The 23486-nt window shown below is 40.4% G+C and overlaps 1 protein-coding gene across 20 annotated transcripts in view; it reads right to left on the reverse strand.

Moving 5' to 3' along the window:
* RBFOX2 (RNA binding fox-1 homolog 2) overlaps positions 1-23486 on the reverse strand; it is a 291710-nt gene that overhangs the window by 176350 nt on the left and 91874 nt on the right. The window lies entirely within an intron of this gene.

Raw genomic sequence — 23486 nt, forward strand, 5'->3', positions numbered from 1 at the left:
GTGTGTGTATATATATATAGATAGATAGATGGATAGAGATATACAGATATATATATATGGTTTACTCCTACCTGGAATTTCTATGATATCTATAAATCTATATAGGTTTATAGATATAGATATCATAGAAATTCCAGGTGGGGATAAACCCAATATGGTAGTATCTATGTCATAGAAAGGCTATGGGTAAAGATAATTTTTTAACCTAATCAAAATTCTGCTCCTCCCTCAAACCAGGGATATTTACCTGATAATCACAAGCCAAAGGGAAAGAGAAAAGAAAATATCTGCCTGTCTGAGAAAAGGGGAATGAGGAAGGGGTGGGCAGAGCTGGCTATAAAGGACGGGAATTTCTTTATGGAGGAAGGAGAAAATTGAATGCTGCACCATCTTCTTTTGCTGCTTTCAGGTGATGGAGGAATCCCTAAGTCATTTACTTGCTCTAGTAGCGGGGCTGTGAAAGAGGAGACAGTAATGTTTGGTCCTCCTACAGGGCAGGATTAAAAGCTGTGAAGGAGTTAAAGAATATCAGAGTGAAAATGCTGGCAGGACTTCTAGGGCCTTTTTAGCCAGCCTAGTGGAATGGAAGAGTCTGGGCATTAGAGCCAGATGGGCCTTCCTTAAGTGACCTTGGGCAAGTTGGACAGCCTCTCTAGCCTACACTTTCCTCATCTGTAAAATTGGGTTAACAGCATTTGCCCTGCAGAGTCATAAGAATTTAATAAGGTAACAAATAAAAACAAACTGCTTCAGAATAGGCACTCAATACAGGTTAAATGCTTTTCCCCTAAACCTCAAGGCTAGCGATAAAATGCCACTGGAATATATAGTGATATACCATACATGCCCATTTTCTCCTTTTCCTCTCATTGTGCATAAAGAGAAGCAAGTCTAAAAAGAGAAAATAACTTTTCCAAGGTTGCAATACTAGTTACTGGCAGAATTGGGGCTAAAAGCCAGTTCCTTCAAGTTCAATGCAATGTACCTCGCCTCACTAGGAACAATCCCTTAGGGATGGGCTCTGAGAGTAGATGCCAACAAGAAAACAAGCTAACTGCAATGTCTGCCATTCCCTGTGATTCAGATACCTAAGAGTTAAACATTCAGTCTCAGCTACGGCTCCGGAGTTGGCTGACTCCTTAGGCACTGAAATCCATTCCTCTATGTGATTGGTTGGTTCCCAAAGGGGTGGGGAAGAGGAAAAGGGAGAAGAATGTCACCCGATCCCCAGGGGTAAACAACAGCAAAAGCATCTGCTCAGGTTTTCAACTAAATCTGTGAAATATTTCTGAACACTTGACCACCAAACTTGAAAAACTGTTAACTTCTGACCTTAATCAAAAAGGTCGTTCTGTAATGACCAGATCCTTAGTAATGCAATCTGGACAAACAAATGCAAAAAGACAGTTTAATATTTCTCTAGCACAAAATTAGTACCCAATGCTCGTGTGCTCTAGGTGCTTGAAATCGACACTGCCACCAACCCTCCTCCCCCTTTGCCATTACAGAGAGAAACCAGCCTGCTTGCTTCCACCCTACCATTTTACTCGAACTCTGCCATTTCGGAAATATGACAGGACTACACAATCACATTCTCTCCTCTGAGCCACCTCCTTTAAGAGCAGCCCCATACCCTTGTAACTTTCTGTAATTATGTTAGCACACATGTGCAGGGCAGAGAGAAGGGAGGGTTTGGGGAGAGAGAAACCCAATACCCTGCCAAATCCATTGGGAAGTCTGCCCAAGTTATTAACACAGGACGGGGCCACTTAACTAAATTAGTTGAGGTAATGCCCTTCAATTGTAGCTAGATGCTTTCCCCAGGGGAGAATGCAGGAAGCGTCTGCCTCCTCAAAATCTTGTTACCCCAAACAACTCTTTTTTTCTTCAGAAGTTTCTCTCTCCCATTTCAAAGCTATATACGAAATACTTTTGTTTTATGCAGAGAATCAGAGAGGCAGCCGCTCTCCCTGAGTACACTACAGGGACTCCACACGACTGGTCAGTAAGGAGCTGCTGAAAAGTGCATTCCCTTTGTTTTTACAGCCACAATGAAATTTTAAAGTCCCAATTATGTAAACCAGGGTGAGGGATGAAGAACTACAGTTAAACCAAAGAGAAAGCCTCCTGCAGAATGACTAAACCTGGAAGTCCTTTTACAATCTCAACCAATACAGGAATCAGCTCTAGTTCACCTTAATACGGCACCAGAAACAAGGAGTAAGCCATACCCTCTCCCAGGCCCACCCTAAACAATCTGGAATTGCTGGACAGATCATCTCTCAGAAACTGTGTAGACTACAAATGACCCAAAACCACTCTACACTCACTCAAAGAGGAAAGATTCCTCAATACTGAGCACAAGCAAATCAGCTCCAGGAAGTTAAGTGGCAGAGGCTCCTTATGTCTCCTCTTTGTCTCTATTCTTTAATCCCAAAGCCAGATTTAATCTAAATCATGTTACTAATGCCCTGTGCTAACACAGATGTCTCATTTATAAATCCTAGGGAACATAAGTGACTTAGCTCTCTTTCACAGTAATGCTCAGCAAATTAACTACTCAAGGAGGTTCAGTATGGTTACTAAAAACATAGGCTTCGGTATCAAGCTAACCTAGATTTAAATGCCTGTTCTACCACTTTCCAGCTCTGTGACTTGCTCTTCTCTAAAGCCCAGTTTCTTCATTGGTAAAATATGGCTTCTACTGTCCACCTTATAGAGAGAATGGGTGTTTGCATGTTTGTTTGTTTGTTTGTGACAGGGTCTCACTCTGTTGCTCAGGCTGGAGTGTAGTGGCGTGATCTTGGCTCACTACAACCTCTGCTTCCCGGATTCAAGCAATCCTCGTGCCTCAGCCTCCCAAGTAGTTGGGATTGCAGGCATGGGCCACCAAACCCGGCTAATTTTTGTATTTTTAGTAGAGACAGGGTTTCGCCATGTTGTCCAGGCTGGTCTTGAACGCCTAGCCTCATGTGATATGCCTGCCTCGGCCTCCCAAAGGGCTGGGGTTACAGGCGCAAGTCACCGTGCCCAGCCAGGAGAGTGGTTGTTAATAGTAATGAGGAGTGGGCCGGCCGTGGTAGCTCATGCCTGTAATCCCAACACTTTGAGAGGCTGAGGCGGGCGGGTCACCTGAGATCAGAAGCTCGAGACCAGCGTGGCCATCGTGATGAAACCCTGTCTCTACTAAAAATACAAAAATTAGCTGGGAATGGTGGCTCATGCCTGTAATCCCAGCTACTGGGGAAGCTGAGGCAGGAGGATCACTTGAGCCCAGGAGGCAGAGGTTTTGCAGCAAGCCGAGATCACGCCACTGCACTCCAGCCTGGGAGACACAGAGAGACTCTATCTGAAAAATTAAAAAAAGAAAAAAAAAGTAATGAAAAGTGGATGGTATGTGCATATGTGCATTAGCACAGTACCTGATGCATAGCAAGCGTTCAGTAAATAGTACCTGGTACTATAAATTATTATTAAGGACCATAAAACAACTTCTATAAAGGAATAACACGGCCACCTGACAACCTTATTAGCATTCCTGCACCTTACCCATCCCATCATGAATGGTAAACAGCATGAGAATGCCAAAATTTATTTAATGACTATATTGAGCAACTGCTAGGTGATGGGGGAAAAGAGTGAAGGATACAACTTCTCCCTAAAAAGGAGCTCATGTTGGTAGGGGAAGACACAACAACAAAGAAGGGGAGGAAGAGAAAGTACTGAAAGGGGTCTCAGTATGGAACAACTACCCAGCTTAAGTGTTCCACTGTGAAGGGGCTGGGTTTAGATCTATCTCAGCAGTCAGGGTCATGTTGAATAGATCTGTTAGGGTCATGGGGCAGGAAAACGTCAGAAAGCAAGGCCCATTCTGGAATTCTATACACTAAGAATGAGGGGAGGGGACAGTGAAAATGCACAGTGAGAGAAGGATTTTTATCTTTTCTCTTCACATTATGCTAGGCAAAAATTATGGCAGGCATAGAGTTGACAACCATGATCAAACATTTTCACGCAGGAACTACAAGATGACTGCTTGTTAGGTTAGTGTAGCAGCACATATTTATTTTTTAGCAAATAGACATGGGGCTCTCAAGGAATTATAATCATGTAGTCATGAAGATACTCACTGGACACAGTGCACTGCACGGGAGGCTGGGAGAAGGGGAGGCCAGAAGGGGCTGGGTTCTGTGAGTCAGTGGCATGCAAACTCACAAACCAGTGCTCTTGCTCTTTCCTATAAATTTTCATCATCACAGTCGCAATCTGTCAAACTCTCAAATACACCTTAAAGCCTGCACTGCTGATGGAGTACAGCAGGGCTTGGCCACTCCTTGGTCATGACAGTACATGTTCTTCAGGAAACAGCTCTGCACTGGGAAAAAAGCACTCCATTGAGAATGAAGGCTCAATATCACAGACTCAGCTTTGCCACTAGCAAGAGCTATAAGAAAATAAGACTATGGCTTTGGTAAGTCATCTAACTTCTCTGGAACTCAGTTTCCCCAAATGTAAAACGGGGGTGATATGATTAAATCTAGCTCTGACATTCAATGGCTCAGGAACTGAGGGCCAAGCTGATGTCCTCTACCCAGAGTTCTTGTTTCAGTGTTAGGGCTGACATGCCAAAGGGCCAGGGTATCAAGACAAATGATTACAAGTCACTCTCTAAACTAAACTGAAAGTTCTGGCAAAGTAGAAAGCCATCCACAACATTTCTGGTGTACAAATTAAAAAGACTTACATCCTGAGCCATACCACTCATTTTATGAAGGTATCTCTATTCCTTGGATATTAAATCAAGAAAGTAATTAACAGGAATCAACAGAACAACAGTAAAGTCACCTGGCACCCAGAAGGGCACATTGTTTGCTTGCTAAAGGAGCCCTCCAAACTCTACAGCTGAGAAAGCATACAGGGGCCTTAGAGTCAGCATTCATTCCAAAAACACAGGAATGATGGTTGCTATTTCTGCTTAATAGATCAGGACCTCATAAATGGGTGTCATCTTCACTGGACGAATCATATAGTAAGAAATAATCTTACAAATGCCAGCACTCAACAAACTGGCAGCTCTTGAGAGAGGACTCTCTGGGGACCCAGAGCTGCAGTAACTGAGGGAAATGTATCCAGATTAGATCAGCAAAGGCCTCTCCAGTTCCCCATGAGGTATTGTAGGGGGCAATGGTGCTGGCCAACACACAAGATTTACACAATGAGCTCCCTGAATACTGCACGTGTTCGGGTCAAAAGAGCTGCCACTCTGCTACAAACAATTCATGAAGCAGCAGATGCCAACTGTCCTGTCACCTAGGCCTTTACCTGCAATTCCTCAAGAAAGCCTGATAGCCTTGGTTTTCATAGTAGTCACCTATTCCTCCCATTTTAAATTAAGGAAAATAATCCTATTTATTGTCTCAGTCTCTTCACCTTTCTTTTCCCAACATAAAAACATGTTTCCCCACCATAAAAAAAAAAATATTAAATAAGATGTGGTATATCCACATAATGAAGTATTATTTAGCAATTAAAAAATGAAGTACTGCTATAACATGGATTGTGTTAAGTGAAAACATTATGCTAAGTGAAAAAAGCCAGACACAAGGGACCACATATTCTATTGAGTCTATTTATATAAACTGTATACAGAATAGGCAAAATCTGTAGAAAAGTGGAGACCACTTGTTGCATAGGGCTGGGGAAGTAGTGGGCATAGAGGAATTAAGAAGTGATGATTGGCCAGGAGCAGTGGCTCACGCCTGTAATTCCAGCAGATTCAGAGGCTGAGGCGCGTGGATCACTTGAGGTCAGGAGTTCAAGACCAGCCTGGCCAACATGGCAAAATGCCGCCTCAACTAAAAATACGAAAATTAGGCAGGTGGCATGCGCCTGTAGTCCTAGCTACTTAGGTGGCTGAGGCAGGGGGATAGCTTGAACCTGGGAGGCGGAGGTTGCAGTGAGCCGAGATCATGCTACTGCACTCCAGCCTGGGCAACAGAGTGAGACTGTCTCAAAAAAAAAAAAAGAAAAAGAAGTGATAACTAAGGGGAATGGAGTTTCTTGTGGAATACCAAAAATGTCCTAAAACTGACTGTGGTGATGGTGATGGCTGAATGATTGTAAACATGCTAAAAGCCACACACTTTAAATGGGTGAACTGTACAGTATGTGAATTATATCTCAATAAAGCTGTTTTAAAGTGCCCTTGGAGAGTATATCACCTCCTTTGGGAAGGAAATTTTAATGAGGGAACTTTGATTCTTCTAGCCATCCCTTGTTTCCAAATGCCTGCCTGCTCCTTCCTATCAATGATTCACTTTGCTATTCCCATCCTCTGCTCACTGCACTATCTAGCTCAGGTTTACACCTTTCCTACGAAAACGACTGGGCTACTAGTTTTGTTTTGTTCTTCAAGTCCACCTCCACTCTAGTGGACTTTTGTGTCCTTTCTTACACACCTAGTCTCCTTCTGTCCCAGCTCACATAGTAAAACAATACATATACACAGAATAGTGGCTAAACACCTGCCACACCATGAAAAAAAGAATGAGGATAAACGACAGCATAAAAGCACAGGTTTGGGAGTTTTAACTAATTTGGTTCCAATCAAAGCATTTGGCCAAGTTACTTTAAATGTCACTGTCAGTTTCCACTGCTGTAAAATAGGGAAAACTAATGTATCTAATTGCATGTGGTTATTATAAAAATTAAATGATTAATATTATGCCTGGTCATGAAGGTCCTCAATAACTAATAACTGCTATTTATGGAAGTCTTATGCCCAGTTTTTCTCATGCTGTCATTCGGCAGCTCGGCCTCTATGTCAAAAAGCCAACAATAAAAGCAGGCTGTTGGCGCCATCAAATTGTTCACCATCAGTATTCCTATTTGTTCTAACCCATCTAACTCACAGATCCCAGTCTATTCCTGATACTTTGGCTTTTTTACTTCAATTTGTTGTCTTATTTCTGGGCTCACTTTAACCTCAAACATGTTTAGTATTGCCTTTCCAGTTCCATGTCCCCTTCTTAACCAAAATCTGCTTACTGCCTTAATTTTATACTTTAAGCCACTCTGGACAAATTGTTTACCCACAGTACCAAAGCACTCAGTATCCTATTCTTCCTAAAAGCATATCATGAAATCAAAACAAGATGGACTTTAGAAAGAATTATGATAAAAAAGCTTACAACCTTACAAGGGACTACTTGGCAGCCATGAAATGATGCAGCAGACATAGCTAATGGCATGAAAAGATGTTTATAATAAAGTAGGGCTGAGCTGGAGGCATTTTACAAAAGTTTACACAATATGATTGACATCTGGTAAGGAATTTTAAAATGTGTACATACGCAAACAGAGTTACGCTGAAACAAGATAATCAACAACAAAACGTTAAGATAAAGTTAAATATATTAAGGCAGATTTTATTCTATTCTTTTGATCGGCTGTATATTCTAAATTTTCTTCAATGAATGCAAATTACTTTTATTTTAAAAAAATATTTTAAGGACTTTTAAAAAAGAATTAATTTAAAGATTGCAATGCCTCTTAGCATTTTCTTACCAGCCACTATAGTATGGCTCAGGAGTCAGAAAAACCAGGGTTCAAATCCCTATTCTACCACTTATTATATGTATGACTTTGGCAAATCACTTAATGCTTTTAAGGCTTGCTGTTCTCATGTGGAAAATGAAGAGGAAACTCCTAGCCAAGTACTTGGCACATAGTCTTCCATAAATACCAGTGCCCTTAACTCTTCCACTCCTTTACCCTATGACAGTGGTTCTCAAGTTGAGTGTGTATAAGAATTACCAAAGCATGTTAAAACAGATTACTGGACCCCATCCTCAGAGTTTCTGATTCAGTAAGTCTGGGGAAGAGGCAGAGACCATGAATAAAGGTAAGTTCCCAGGTGATGCTGATGTGGCTGGATTTGAAGCCACACTTTGAGGATACCGCTCTAGGCAATAAGACTTACAAAGTCTTCTTACAACATGTTATACAGGTATGAAGTGCTCTTTCACATCAAAAGTATTTCAGGAATACATGCTCACTGGACACTGAATTAAATTAGAAGCTAATACTGCACATCCACCCAAAAGGCCAACCTTACAACATGGGATAATTCACCCCAGCACATTGAGGGAATTGGTCTTCCACTTAAAGCAGTCAGCAAATAACAATTATTAACACTGCATTTAGAATATTCTGGTTCCAGCATGGGAGAAAACATGAGAATGCAGACACAGACCAGACAAATGAAGAGATGGACAAGAGAATCCACTGCAAGAAGTTCTGTGCCTGTCTGGTAAATTCATCTGGGGCAGAGGGGCAGATTCTGTTGTGTCACAGAACACTTGCTTTGCTCTGGGTGCCCTCTGTTGACAAAAACTGACATAGCCACTTCCTTCCCTCCCTTTTCTCCTCCCACCCTAGGGCCAAGAGTCCCTCTAGTGTGACTCAGACTTGAGGCAAGGTTTCCAGTTAGAAAATTTTCCTAAGCCCATATGTAGGCAAGCCAGACCTTTCCTTCCTCCAGCTTTCCTAAGTCCCCTTCTCTGTGTGCTTGTATCTGCAGCTTATCTCCAAACAGGTTAATTGTTTCAGGATCATGGAACAAAAAGTAAACAGCATTTAGCATAATGATATGTGAAATTTAAATCACAATTGCATTTCATTTTAGAAATGGCTAGTATTCACACAGAGGGAATAAACTGAGTTTGTAAATAGTGTCAAATACAATGTGAAACTCTGTTGGTATTAAGAATACTGATAAGGCCGGGCATGGTGGCTCATGCCTGTAATCCCAGCACTTTGGGAGGCCAACGCGGGCGGATCACGAGGTCAGGAGTTCGAGGCCAGCCTGACCAACATGGTGAAACCCCATCTCTACTAAAAATACAAAAATTAGCCGGGCACGGTGGCTAATTTTCCAGCTAGTCAGAAGGCTGAGGCAGAAGAATTGCTTGAACCTGGGAGGCAGAGGTTGCAGTCAGCCAAGATTGCGCCACTGCACTCCAGACTGGGTGACAGAGCTAGACTCCATTTCAAAAAAAACACTAGACATGTCTAAATCAGGACTTTGGTCTATGGGCTACTTGTTTTTGTAGAACCCACACACAGACTACCAGCTAAGATAGCTTTTACATCTTGTAATGATTGAAAGAAAAAAACAAAAGAAAAACGACATTTCATGACATATAAAAATTATATGAAATTAAAATTTCGGTACCCACAAATAAAGTTTTACTAGAATAGAGCCACAATCTTTTGTTTACTATAATCTAAGCCTGCTTCCCTGCTACCGTGCCAGAGTTCCTGAGTAGCTCTAACAGAGACCATATGGCCCAGATGCTCTCAGATGCTTTACAGAAAGTTTGCCCCCTCCTGTTTTAAACTATTGATAAATGTGACACCTGAACCTTCAGTCAGGTATGAAGTGCTGGGTTTGAAGTCCTATGGCTCTGTCTTAGCAATGACTTCCCCCAACATTTAGTGTGAGTCCTGTACGTGGTGAGTGGTCAGCCTACACTGCCTAACACACTCCCCTTGCATCCACAGAAGCTGAAGGTACTGTGCTAGATTTCTGGCATGTTTTTTGGCTAATACTTATCAGCAATCCTATAAAAGTATCCCATCTTACAAATGAGGAAGTAAGCCTAAGGGAAGTTAAGTATCAGTCCAAACTGGAATTTGAACTCAGGTCTGTCTGACACCAGAGTTCTTTGATCATTCCTCACTGGTTTTCAAACTGTCTTCCAGTCAGCAGAGCCTTATGGGGGAAAGGGCTCCAGGCCTTTCATATCTTTTTTTTCTTTTTTCTTTTTCCTTTTCTTTTTCCTTTTCTTTCCCCAACTTCTTACACTTCCATATTGTTTTAGAGATAGGGTCTTTTGTCGCCCAGGCTGGAGTGCACTGGCACAGTCAGCTCACTGAAGCCTCGAACTCCTAGGTTCAGGCCATCCTCTTGCCTCAGCCTCTAGAGTAGCTGAGACTACAGGTGCACACCACCACATCTGGCTAACTTCCAAATCTTTTCTAGGAGGACCATTCCATCTGCCTTTTTAATAAATTGTGGCCAAGGAATTGGTTTTTTTTAAAAAGCCAATTTTATGCCACTTATTACCTACCACCCTTGGCAAATCTCTCAGGAAACTGCAAATCTTGATTTCCTCATCTGCCAATGGAGATTAAAACCCTTCCCCCCACCCAAATAATAAAGACTCACTGGGGTCTTACCAAAGATCAAATGAGAATGGGTATGAAAGCAATACCCATTACAGGTATTACAGCAATACCTGTAAACTATACAGGACTATAGATATATAACACATAACTATCACCCCTTAGTAAATAGGGAAGCAAGTGGGGAACATAATGTTTGCTGCTGAGCAAAGAAAAATTAAGCATGCAAGTAAAACGCAAAAAAAAAATTCAAATAAAAGTAAATAAATGCCCAGTGCAAATATCAATCCTGGAATTTAACACATTTATTTTAAAACCCAGATTCACTCATTAACAACTACATAGCCTTGGACAATGACTTAATCCCTTTGAGCCTTGGTTTCCTCACCTGCAAATGGGATTTAAAAACTACTTGCTTTATACAGTGCCTGCACATAGTCAGTATTCCACCTGTTAGCCTTCTTTTCATTAGGACACCCCCCGTCCCATGCCGAGACATGTGTTACTCTGAAATTAAGATAATGTATGGGTTCCCTGTACCAATAATAAAATACCAGAATTAAAGAGCTAAAAGTATCTTTATCTTAAACGATCCTGTGATCCACACAACACCACAAAGCTTGTGAGAGCAGAGGCTAAAGACACACTAAGGGAACAAAGATCCTAATGTAGTAATAGGAGATACATGGGAAAAGTTCTACTAATTCAATAAGTATATTTATTGAGTGTCTTAAGAGCCTTCTATGGCTCCATAAAATGACAGATTTACATTTAATATCCACTTGACCAAACCCATTAAACTTGTAAGAGGCACTCTCTTGCTGAACATCAGATATCTAGCTTCTTAAGTATTAATTTTTCATATCACTCTGGCAAGGCAAAGGCAATAAAAACCTAGTGAAAGTCTGACCACAGTTTTGCTTTTTCCCCCCCTTTGTCCATAAGAGAAAATCCAAATGGAGTAGTCTCTGTATTTCAACAGGCTGAAGTTGAGTTTATTTAATTTATCCCGTTACCACACTTTACCAAATTCATATTGGGCACATACTTTGTGCAAAGTATTCAAGAAAACTAAGAAGCATGAGAGAACTCTTGTTCTTACAGAATTCTGTGTGTTGGTCAAACCTTTTCACCATAATGCAATAGGCAGTGATAAAGTACTATTACAAAGTAGGAGGCTGGGCTGGGCATGGTGGCTCACGCCTGTAATCCCAGCACTCTGGGAAGCCGAGGTGGGCGGATCACTTGAGGTCAGGAGTTCAAGACCAACTCGAACTGGCCAACACGGTGAAACCCCATCTCTACTAAAATAAATAAATATATATATATAAATAAAAGTTAGCCAGACGTGGTGGCGCATACTTGTAATCTCAGCTACTCGGGAGGCTGAGACAGGAGAATCACTTGAACTCGGGAGGCAGAGGTTGCAGTGAGCCGAGATCCAGCCGCTATAATCCAGCCTGGGCAACAGAGCAAGACTTTATCTCAAAAAAAAAAAAAAAAAAAGTAGAAGGCCGGGCGCAGTGGCTCACGCCTGTAATCCCAACACTTTGGGAGCCTGAGGCAAGAGGATTGCTTGAGCTCAGGAATTCAAAACCAGCCTGGGCAACATAGCAAGACGCTGTCTTTACTAAAAATAAAACATTAAAAAATTAACTAGGCGTGGTAGCACATGCATGCCTGTAGTTCCAGCTACTTGGGAGGCTGAGGTGGGAGGATCACTTACTTGAGCCCAGGAGTTCGAGGCTCCACCACTGCACTCCAGCCTGAGGGACAGAGAGAGATCCTGTCTCCAAAAAACACAAAAAGCAAAGTAGAAAGCATGTGCCCTGGGACACTGAGTCAGCTCGCAAATAAATGCACTAGCCAAAACCTCAAGGAGAAGGTAGCATTTGAAGTGAGATTTAAAGGACGAACTGTATTTAAACATGGGACATGGGAAATAGTGTAAGTAAAGGAATTAGAATTCAAACCCACATTTAATTCCAAAGCTATGCTACCCCACCCCACAGTGTGGCTTGAACAGAGTACCTTACACAAAACAGAAGGAAAAAGACTGAGGCCATATCACAGAAGGCTTAGGATATCACACTAAAGAATATTCAGCAGATAAAAGCTAAGCAGAGTAATGAGACTCCAGTGAGATCAGAGCTGTTTAAATGCATGATTACATAGTACTTGCTGAGAGTACTTTCTGGTGGTACCAAAGTTTCTAACACAAGATCTTAAGTTACCTGTTGTATTCCCCTGTCTCTCTAATCAACCCTAGATGAGATCAGTATAATAGTATGCAGCTAATGCTATTAAGAAAATTAAAATATTTAATCTGTAACTGAAACCTGTAACTATATTGTCCACCAACTATGAGGCCTTTTGTCTTACCTTATACTTAATTAGTTGGTTTCATTCTAAATCATCTGCCAGTGACTGTCTGTTGAAGAACAAAGGACTGAATAAATATGTCAAGCTTCTTAAATGTAACTCACAAAATGGTAGCCAGAATTGATTATAAAAAGACCATCGATTGCTTGGTAGTACTAACCGCTACAGCAAGAATATCCCTACTAACTACTTAGCTGCCCTAACCAAGTCTAGTCAGATGAATTTCTCGATTTTGAAAATTGCTAATGGAAATTCTATAATTTTCCTTTGTAAATGGCCCTATCTTTAGTCAGATAATTCTTTTTGATGGTCACATTAAACCTCTCATTACAATACAAATCAATTGCCTATATACAAAATAACAGGTCAATCTACTGAAAAGTCAATCAGTGAAATTATGATCCATTCATTAACAAAATATTTAAGCAACTGGGTCATGAGTGGACTAACAATCACAGCTTAACAATCCCAGCAACCCTAAACTAAGCAAAAAGAGGCAAAGCTAGGGGAAAAAGTCAAACTGCGGCATAAAAGGCAGGATGTGACAAACCAGGTACAGAAGAGCGATGAGAATAAAAGCCAGCCATATTTTTAATACTTCTGGCATCATTCATCTATCCACAGATCCACAGTAGCCCTGAAGGATTTAGGAGGTGAGAGAACGCTCAAAGTATGACACTCCCAGGACCCACAAAAACCAAACCCATTACCACCAAAGAGTCCTTAAAGCAAAAAGAAGAAACTTGGGCCCAGAGATGAGAAGATGAGAAGATGAAAAGAGACTTTCTAGGTTACCTGGAAAGCCAAAGGCAGAGTTTAGTGCAACCTATTTTCACAACATCAGGCAATAAGTCACTCTTGACCTAGGACATTTTTAAGACTTTAGTCCTTTCAAACATCCTATGGTATCCTCACATTCACAGAAAGCTGAGTCTTGAGAGAAGTTAAGTGATTTCCTCCTAGTCCTCGCAGTATTTCCCAAACTCTCTTGGATCCAAACTTTGTGGAAATGTTCATACAGACATGTTAAACGATTTGAAACAATCAGAGGCAATAAGGAAAAATTTCATAAGGGAGATTAAGTTGTGAACATGGATCTTAATGGATACTTAGGATTCTGCTGGTAAAGGAGAAACATTTCAAACGAAAGGCATTAGGAAGAAATAAATGCCCAAGATAGATATTTGAAGGACAGTGAAGAGACATATAAAGTAGAAGAAAGGCCGGGCACAGTGGCTCATGCCTGTAATCCCAGCCCTTTGGGAGGCCAAGTCAGGTGGATCACCTGAGGTTGGGAGTTCGAGACCAGCCTGACCAAAATGGAGAAATCCTGTCTCTACTAAAAATACAAAATTAGCTGGGTGTGGTGGCACACGCCTGTAATCCCAGCTACTCAGGAGGCTGAGGCAGGAGAATTGCTTGAACCTGGGAGGGGGAGGTTGCGGTGAGCCAAGATCGCACCATTGCACTCCAGCCTGGGCAACAAGAGTGAAACTCCGTCTCAAAAAAAAAAAAAAAAAAAAAAGCAGAAGAAATATGTTACTAGGGTAGTAATGAGAAACAGAGCTGGAAAAATGGGAAGCAAATTGTAGCAAGCCTTGAATGTCTGGCTGAGTTTTTACAAAATTCTGCTCAAGTTATAAAGTCCCAAAAATGACTCCCTCTTATACGCATGCTGCCAAGACCCAAGAGTCAGGTAAATAAACTTACACAGATTTCATTTCCTTCACAAAGACCTCTTTTTCTTGGAGATGTCCAACAGCTAGATTCCTGAGCTAGAAATTTCAAATCTACAGATAATTCATTTCAAATAGTGAATAAGAATCAAAAGGAAAATGAGAAAATAGACTTAAATCAGAATGTGAGAACTAATCATTCCCTTGTAAAGCTTCCTTATGGCCTCTTTTCCATAAAATAAATGAGAAAAATGACTTACTAGCCCTATTTACATGCCAAGAAATTTACATATGTTATCTCTAATACTGTAACAACCTTTCATAATAGGAATTATTCCTATTTCACAGATGAAGAAATTGAGGCTCAGAGAACAAAAACTTGCCTAAAGTCATTTAGCCTGCAACAGCAGGATTGATATTTAAACCTAAAGCCAAGGAGGGTGTGTGCATATGTGTGTGTGTCTGTGTCTGTTGGGGGGGCAGGGGTGTCTGTCTACAGAGAAATTGCCACAAAACAGCTTTATATGGAAGCTACAGTTTAAAAAAATAAAAGCCAATGAACCTAGCTGATCCTCACTCTGCCATATACCTTAAGACATGCAGAAAGCAGCACAATTTCTCTTCATCACATGAAGAGCTTTCTTGCCCAAACATGCTTGCCACCAAGCATCTGGAGAAGGCTGTAGCCAAGCACGAAGCCACTACAAACCTGCAAATCTTCTTTGACGGAACCACCAGGCCTCAGCAGAGAGGCAAATGCCTGTTTTCATAGTTGCTTTCATAAAATAGTTATTCAGAATTTATGCAAACTTAGCAAATATGGATGAAAACAATTCTGTTTTCTTTTATTGGAGAAGGAAGAAGATACATATTACAAAACCTCATAACTGAGAACAAATATTTGCAAATTGTAAATCTGACAAAGAACTTGTACCCAGAATATATAAAGACTTCTTACAACTCAATAAGAAGAAAAACCAAATAAAAAGTGGGCAAAAGACCTGAATAGACATCTCACCAAAGCAAACATAAGTGGCTGATAAGCACATGAAAAGGTACCTACTTAATTATTAGGGAAATGCAAATTAAACCACAATGAGCTATTACCATACACTCATTATAACAAAAAGTTAGATAAAACCAAGCCACTCTGGAAAACAGTCTGCGGTTTCTTTAAAAGTTATGCATGAGGCCACGTTGTCTCAAGCTGGTAATACCAGCTACTCAGGGAGGCTGAGACAGGAGGATCACTTGAGGCAGGAGTTCAAAGCTAAATTGAACTATGATTGCACCACCACACTCCAGCATTGGCGACCTCATTTCTCTTTTATTATGATTATGATTATTTTATTTTATTTATTTTATTTTTGTATTTCTGGTAGAGATGGGGTTTCACCGAGATGGGGTTTCACCGGGTTAACCAGGCTGGTCTCAAACTCCTGACCTCAAGTGATCCACCCTCAGCCTCCCAAAGTGCTGGGATTACAGGCATGAGCCACCACACTGGCTTATTTCTCTTAAAAAGAAGAAATTATGCATGAGATTACCATTGCCTCAGTAATTCCACTCCTAGAAATCTACCCAAGAGAAATTAAAGTATGTCAACACACAGATTTGCAGGTAATTCTTCATATCAGCACTATTCATAAAAGCCAAATTGGAAACAATACAAATATCTACCAACTGGTAAACAAATAAACAAAAGGTGATACATCCCTATAATGAAATATTATTTAGCAAAAAAAAAAAAAAAATGACACAGTGATACATACTACAACCTGGATGAACCTCAAAAACATTATACTAATTGTAAGAAATCTCATGCCAAAGACTACATATATCATATAATTCCATTTATATAAAATGTCCAAAAGAGACGATTTTTTTTTGTTTTTTTTGAGACATGGTCTCGCTGTGTTGCCCACGCTGGTCTTGAACTCCTGGGCTCAAAGGATCCTCCTGCCTCGGCCTCCCAAAGTACTGGGATACAGGCATGAGCTACCGTGTCCAGCACAAAAGAGGCAATTTTATAAAGTCAGAAAGCAGAGCAGTGGTTGGCTGGGGGAGAGAGGGAGGACTGGAGAGGGAGCAGGGAATGACTGCAAAAGAATTTGAAAGAATTTGGGGAATGAGGGAAATGTACTAAAGCTGGACTGTGACACAACTCTATACGTTTACTAAATATCACTGAACAAGTCACTTACATTGAGTAAATTTTAGGTATAGAAATGACATCTTAATAGAACTTTTTTTTTTCTTTTTTTTTTGAGACGGAGTCTCACTCTGTCGCCCAGGCTCGAGTGCAGTGGCATAATCTCAGCTCACTGCAACCTCCGCCTCCTGGGTTCAAGCGATTCTCGTGCCTCAGCTCCCAAGTAGCTGGGATTACAGGCACCCGCCACCATGCCCCACTAATTTTTGTATTTTTAGTAGAGATAGGGTTTCCCCATGTTGGCCAGGCTGGTTTCGAGCTCCAGACCTCAGGTGATTCCCCCGCCGCAGTCTCCCAAAGTGCTGGGATTACAGGCGTGAGCCACTGCGCTGGCCATAGAGCTTTTTAAAAAGCAACTGCCAAATACATATTTATATTTATTTTCTCTACATAGTAACTCCAAGGGAAACAAATATGTAAGAAAGGCAAAGTAATAATATTTTGTTTGGATATAAAATAAATAGTCATAATAATTATTATATATTCACAAATCAATAAATATTGATTTGACTCAAAAAATGGCTTTATTAGAAGGAAAGAGGTCTATAAAACTGCTAATTTCTGGCCAGGCGCAGTGGCTCATACCTGTAATCCCAGCACTTTGGGAGGCTGAAGCAGGCGGATCACTTGAGGTCAGGAGTTCGAGATCAGCCTGGCCAACACAGAGGAACCCCATCTCTACTAAAAATATAAAAAGTAGTCGGGTTTGGTGGTGTGCGCCTGTAATGCCAGCTACAGAGGAGGCTGAGGCACAAGAATCACTTGTACCCAGGAGGCGGAGGTTGCAGTAAGCCGAGATGACACACCTGCACTCCAGCCTGGGCAACACAACAAGACCTTGTCTCAAAAAATAAAAATAAAATAAAATAAAACTGCTAACTTCTCATCTTCAACAGTAGGAAGCCAAAGAATAGTGCCAAAATGTGGACAAATCATGAAACAGCAGAATAAGCATATTACTTAGCATGGCAGTGAGCAGCAGAAGAAATAAAATGGTCTTTCCCAGAGTGAAAAGATTTTTAACTGTTTGAAGAATGAAATGATCTAAAATGTAATAGTAAAGCTGATTACATGGATTGAGAAAAGTGCTACAAGAACACTAGACACTACAGCATATACCAGACCTTCATCCACTAGAGGGTGTAAGGACAACACCACAGAAGGACCTAAACTATTGATGGGTGACCTGAGGTCAGATGTTGGACAGAAGCAACAGTTTGAAAAAGCTTTGCACAAAGGCTGAAAGTGGGGTTCTAGACAACCTAACGGGTGAAAAAAAGCAATTTCACACTTCCTGTAATTTAAGAGCAAAGCAAAAGCACGTTTAGTTAAAAAAAAAAAAAAGAGGATCAGAATGAAAATTATTATACATTGTGAGATACAGAAGGGGTAACATTTTACTTCTGAACCATTTTAATTCAGTCTCCAGCTGGGGGGCCTTAGAGCTTGGGTGGAGAGATGGAAAGTAGGGGAGTGACTGCTAAAAGGTATGGGGTTTCTTGTGTCCCGGCATGGAAGCTTACGGCCGTAATCCCAGCACTTTGGGAGGTTGAGGCGGGTGGAACGCATGAACTCAGGAGTTCAAGACCAACCTGGGCAACATGGTGAAACCCCATCTCTACCAAAAATACAAAAACTAGCTGGGCATGGAGGTGCACACCTGCGGTCCCAGCTACTCAGGAGGCTGAGGTAGGAGGACCACTTGAGCCTGGGAGGCGGAGGTTGCAATGAGCAGAGATCATGCCACTGCACTCCAGCCTAGGTGACAAAGTGAGACTCCATCTCAAAAAAATAAAGGTATGAGGTTTCTTTAAGGTTGCATTTTTAAGGACTGTAAGTATTAGAACAAGTTTTTCAAACAGGTTGCAATCCATTAGTGGGTCCAGGAAAAATCCAGCAGAAATCAATTTCGGTCAATCATTAGTCACAATCGACAATTTTTTGAAGGGGACAGAAAATATCACAGTACTTAGAACATGGTTAAGATAGGCAGCATTTGGTAAGACTAATTCTAAGTTATAGTCAACATATATGTATGTGTGTATACTGGGTCATGACATAAAAGCAACTGCCTCCTTGGGGTCAGTCTTTTTTTAAGCTCAAAAGCACTAAGCTAGAACCTGAACACACTTACCATGTCCTCCATTCCACCAACTATCCCCGAGGGAAGAAAAGTAGTCATCATTTCTTCAACCAAGCCAAATGAGCACTACAGAAGATGTATTTGCTGTTGTCCACGGCTCCCAATTAAAAAAAAGCCTTGAAAGTTCATTGCAAAAATTTGACTAAAATAAAGTTCATTTTCTACCCATGAAAAAACTGGTTAGAAAAAAGAAAAAAAAAATCTTGAGGAAAGAAAATACTTGTTAAGAAAAGAAATCCTTAGGTCATTTTAAATTTACCCTCTGTATTAAAAGCAAGGCTGCCACTCTGAATTTAAATCTATAATTGTCTATGTTATATTTGTCAACTTAAGCATCTCCTTTGATGTTCCCACTTGTTTCTGCTAATCAATGGGACATTGTGTCTTTCAACAGAATTTTAGAAAATTGAAGAAAAAAATAGTTTTGAGAAGTCATTGACAAGCATTTTAAATATCAAAGAATGGGCCCAGCGTGGTGGTTCACATCTGTAATTCCAGCACTTTGGGAGGCTGAGGTGAGCAGATCACCTGAGGTCAGGAGTTTGAGATCAGCCTGGCCAACATGGCAAAACACTGTCTCTACTAAAAATACAAAAATTAGCCAGGCTTAGTGGCGCACGTCTGTAATCCCAGCTACTCAGGAGGCTGAGGCAGAAGAATCACTTGAACCCGGGAGGCAGATGTTGCAGTGAGCCGAGATTGCGCCACTTCATTCCAGCCTGGGCGACAGAGTCTCAAAAAAATTGACAACATGACATTTTTCTTTGTATTTAAAATATGAAAAGATAAAATTTAGATCATAAGTTATTTTAACAAACAAGATAGAAAACTTGACAAAAATAAGTTACTCAAGAACTTTCAAGTCATATGAAGACTTCATGCTCCCACATTCTCCAAACATTCCAGAATATCTTATCTTGTCACACCAGCAAAAGAACACTCATATTCAGAGAGACACTGACAGACAAATACAAAAGGGAAATACAAGACATGGAGGCTGAAAATCGGGGTTCAAGTCCAATTCTTTACTTACTACCTATATAACTAAGACTGGGAGATTCATTTGACAGTCTCTGTGCTTTGGTATTCTTTTATCTATAAAATAGGGATAATAAAGCCCAAGCCACCTAACTGAACTATTGTGAAGATCAAAAGTGGATATACACAGGAGGGTTTTGTAAACTGTAAAGCAATTAGCAGATATTAGTTGGGTTTTTTGTGTACCACAAATATATACATTTGTATTCACCAATTAATAAACAAAATAGTACACTACAGCTTAAATAATTTTTAATGATGAAATAATGAAAGCTTTCAACACTTAGTTTTGCAAGTATCCCACTGCTGAACATCCCTTACTTGGTTAGGCCACCCCAATGAAGCAAAACAAATTATCTCTAGTTTGTGTGTATCTGTTCTAATCCTCTTCCCTACCCATCGCCCAAACTGAGTTGACTCTAAAACAATAAAACAAAATTTAGTCAAGTAACCACTAAGGAGATACAAAATTGATGAAACAAAAGTAAGTCTTCCCTATGGTTGATTAAAGTATAAGCCTCTTTTAATCAATTAACTTGTTAAATTAACTAATGTTCTCCAGTTCCCAAGTCTAATAAAGTGACGCTTTTAACAGTCTTAGACCACCTAAAACTAGTAAACAACTCTCTCCTATTTGCCCCCAAGCCCTTTCTTCTCCCAGTAGCTGAGTTGTATGCTTACCAAAAATCACTTGTGTTTATTCACCTGCTAGTTTATAGAAGTCGTAAGTTCTTATAATTATATAATTGTTTTATATATATATATATACACACATAAATGAAATAAATTAGAAAAGGTTCCTTGAAAATAACTCTAATGTGAATGCTTTGTGAAAAATAAGTCAAGACACTGAAAACTTAGGCTCAAATTAGATGTCGGCAGGACAACTGTAAAAGACTGGGCAAGAAGGGGAAATCATACAAATCTAGATAGACAGTTTCACCCAAATTGCTCTGAATGTCATCAAGACCGTGTTCCTCTTTAAAAAAAAAAACAAATTAGAACTCACAGATGATGCTCTGGGAGCATAGTTTATGCAAAAAATTCAAGTAGTATTTCAATCACATCTATATATAAGGATCTTGACCTCATATCATGAAACTAAAGAGTAAGCATATATTTGTTTAAATTAAAAATGCTCTATATTAAAATAAAAGTTTAAAATATTTCCCCACTTCAACCAATTGTTTAGATTAACCCACGGCCTACTAGTTCTGATCACTTTGGTTAAGAAAACACTGACTGTATTTCTTCAATTAGAGAAGGATGGCCATACATCCCAGTTTACCTGGGACTGTTTGAAACTAATTATTGGCATCACTTTTTATTCTCAAAAGTGCCCAAACTTGAATGCTAAAGTTTATATGGTCACCTTATTTATAACAGACATAAAGTTGTTGCACCAAAAGCGAGCGAGGGGCCAGCCTTAGGAGCCTTAGGATCCCCATCACTTTCTAGGAAACCCCTAAGAGCCATCCCATATAAATAATCTTAGCAAAAACAGTAAGGCCGCTGTGCAGAACAAGGCCCTCTTCTAATCAGATTGCTGCTCTTAAGCTCTTCTTATATAAAAACCCTAGAGCTGATGCACATAAGTATTCTCCCACTTTAAAAATACTGCAAATCCATAAAACATTCTAGCCTTAATCAAGGCCTGGGAACACGCCTAAGCACATGCACAAATCACAAACAGTCAACTAGGAATCTAAACCACTACATTGTATCATCAATCTAAAATCCTGCCTGGATTTATTTATTCATTTATTTTTGAGACAGGGTCTTGTTCTGTCGCCCAGGCTGGAGCGCAGTGGCACAATCATAGCTCACCGCAGCCTCAATCTCCCAGGTTCCAGCAATCCTCCCACCTCAGCCTCCCGAGTAGCTGGGACTACAGGCACACACCACCACGCCTGGCTGATTTTTTTTTATTTTTAGTAGAGACAAGGTCTTGCTATGTTGCCCAGGCTGGTCTCCAACTCCTAAGCTCAAACAATCCTCCTGCCTTGGCCTCCCAAAGTGCTGGGATTATAGATGTAAGCCACTGCACTTGGTCCTGCATGGCCTTAGATAAAATTTCTCACTTTTCTGAACTAGTTTTCACTTATGTAAAACTGGAACAATGTTTGTCTCCTCCACTTCCATAGAGAAACCACATTAGAAAGTATAGTGAAATGCTCAGAGTGCTTTATAAAAGCAATGGATTGTCATCCCATAAAGCTTCTTAATAGATCAAGAAAGAAGGCTGAGGTGACCTTGCATAAACATGCAAGAGGTGGCGGGTGGTTTTCCCTGCTCCTTTCCTTCAGGTGTTGAACTCCAATGTGCTATTGGGACTGTATATAACATGACGAAAGAATCACTAAAAAAGTGAAATGCTGGTGGTACACTTGGTGCTAACAAACTTGGTAGTAATAATCTTTAATCAGGAGTCACAGACTTCTACATCTGTGGTTGAGCTTGAAGAAGTCTACGAAGCCCCCACATGGTAAATAAAATAATGTAAATGAGTGAATGGGCACATTCACACGTGACCACATTTTCCTATGGTCAATCAATAATTCTCCAGTACAGAGAAAAGGACCCTCAGACAGAAGGGGAAATTTCAGTTCTTATTTAGCTACTTACTTGAATTGTTGCCTTGGATAAGTCACTTTACCTCTGTGTGCTTCAATTTCCTTATCTTTCCAGAGGGAATATTTGCCTCATCTACTTCAAAAGAGGTGTTTGGGAGAATAAGATGAGAAAATACAATGAAAGTGGTCCACAACAATCAAAAGAGTTATCTCTTTTTAAATCACCATTCAGCCACTGATAAGAATCTTGTCTGCAGATGGTTCTCATCTATTTAGGAATGAACAGTGAAAGAATAAGGAAAGCAAACAGGCCGGGTGTGGTGGCACACACCTGTGGTCCCAGCTACTCAGGAGGCTGAGATGGGAGAATCACTTGCACCCCAGGGGTCAAGGCTGCAGTGAGCCATGTTCGTGCCACTGCACTCCAGTATGGGCGACAGAGCAAGACCCTGTCTCAAAAACCAAACCAAACCAACAACAACAAAAAAAGAAAAAAAAAGGGAAAGCAAACAAAAGCACAATTAAAATTCACCTTCACCCCATTCCCCAGTTCCTCGATTTGCTGAGCCAAAACCATGCTGAGGAGACGTAAAGATCACAAGTTCCATTTCCGCCAGCTCAGACTGTTCAGCGACCAGTGTTTCACGCTGATAAATGCCTCCCAAATCTCAAAACACAAAGTGAGAGTTCACAAGGTTAGGCGCATTAATTAGCAGTACTCATTTGGATTCTGTATTCATCAAATACAACAAGCAGCTATTCAATATTTGCCTATTTGCACACTCTAAGATCTCTAATTCAAAGATCCAACCAGAGTACAAATTAAAGCCCAAGAAAATAAACTAAAATAAACCTGTCACCATCAGAATGTGCCTCAAAGTAAATTAGCAGCTTTAAACCATGGCAAAGGGTCTGTAACAGGCCTGCAGCACAGACAGCATGAGTAATGAATGTGCAGGTTACAGAAGTGGGTCCCTACTGCAAAAGAAAGAAAAAGTAGGTACAATCAAAGAGACTACTTTCTTAGGCTTTAATAAATTCCTATTAACTCCTTTTGCTTAGCTCCTTATTGATCTGTAATCCCCACAAGAAGAATACAGTACCCTTTCAGTCTTCTAAACTCAGTAAGTCTATTTCCATACTTTACATCAGTTAGCTTTACCTTCCTAAATCCACAATAAGCAACATTTTATAAATAATAAAGTAACTGCATTAGTTTGCAAGACTAGATTGAGAGACTAACCACGACCCCTTTATTACATGTCCTAAGTGAA

The sequence above is a fragment of the Gorilla gorilla genome, chromosome 23, assembly GCF_029281585.2.
Source record: "Gorilla gorilla gorilla isolate KB3781 chromosome 23, NHGRI_mGorGor1-v2.1_pri, whole genome shotgun sequence".
Classification (NCBI taxonomy): Eukaryota; Metazoa; Chordata; class Mammalia; order Primates; family Hominidae; genus Gorilla; species Gorilla gorilla.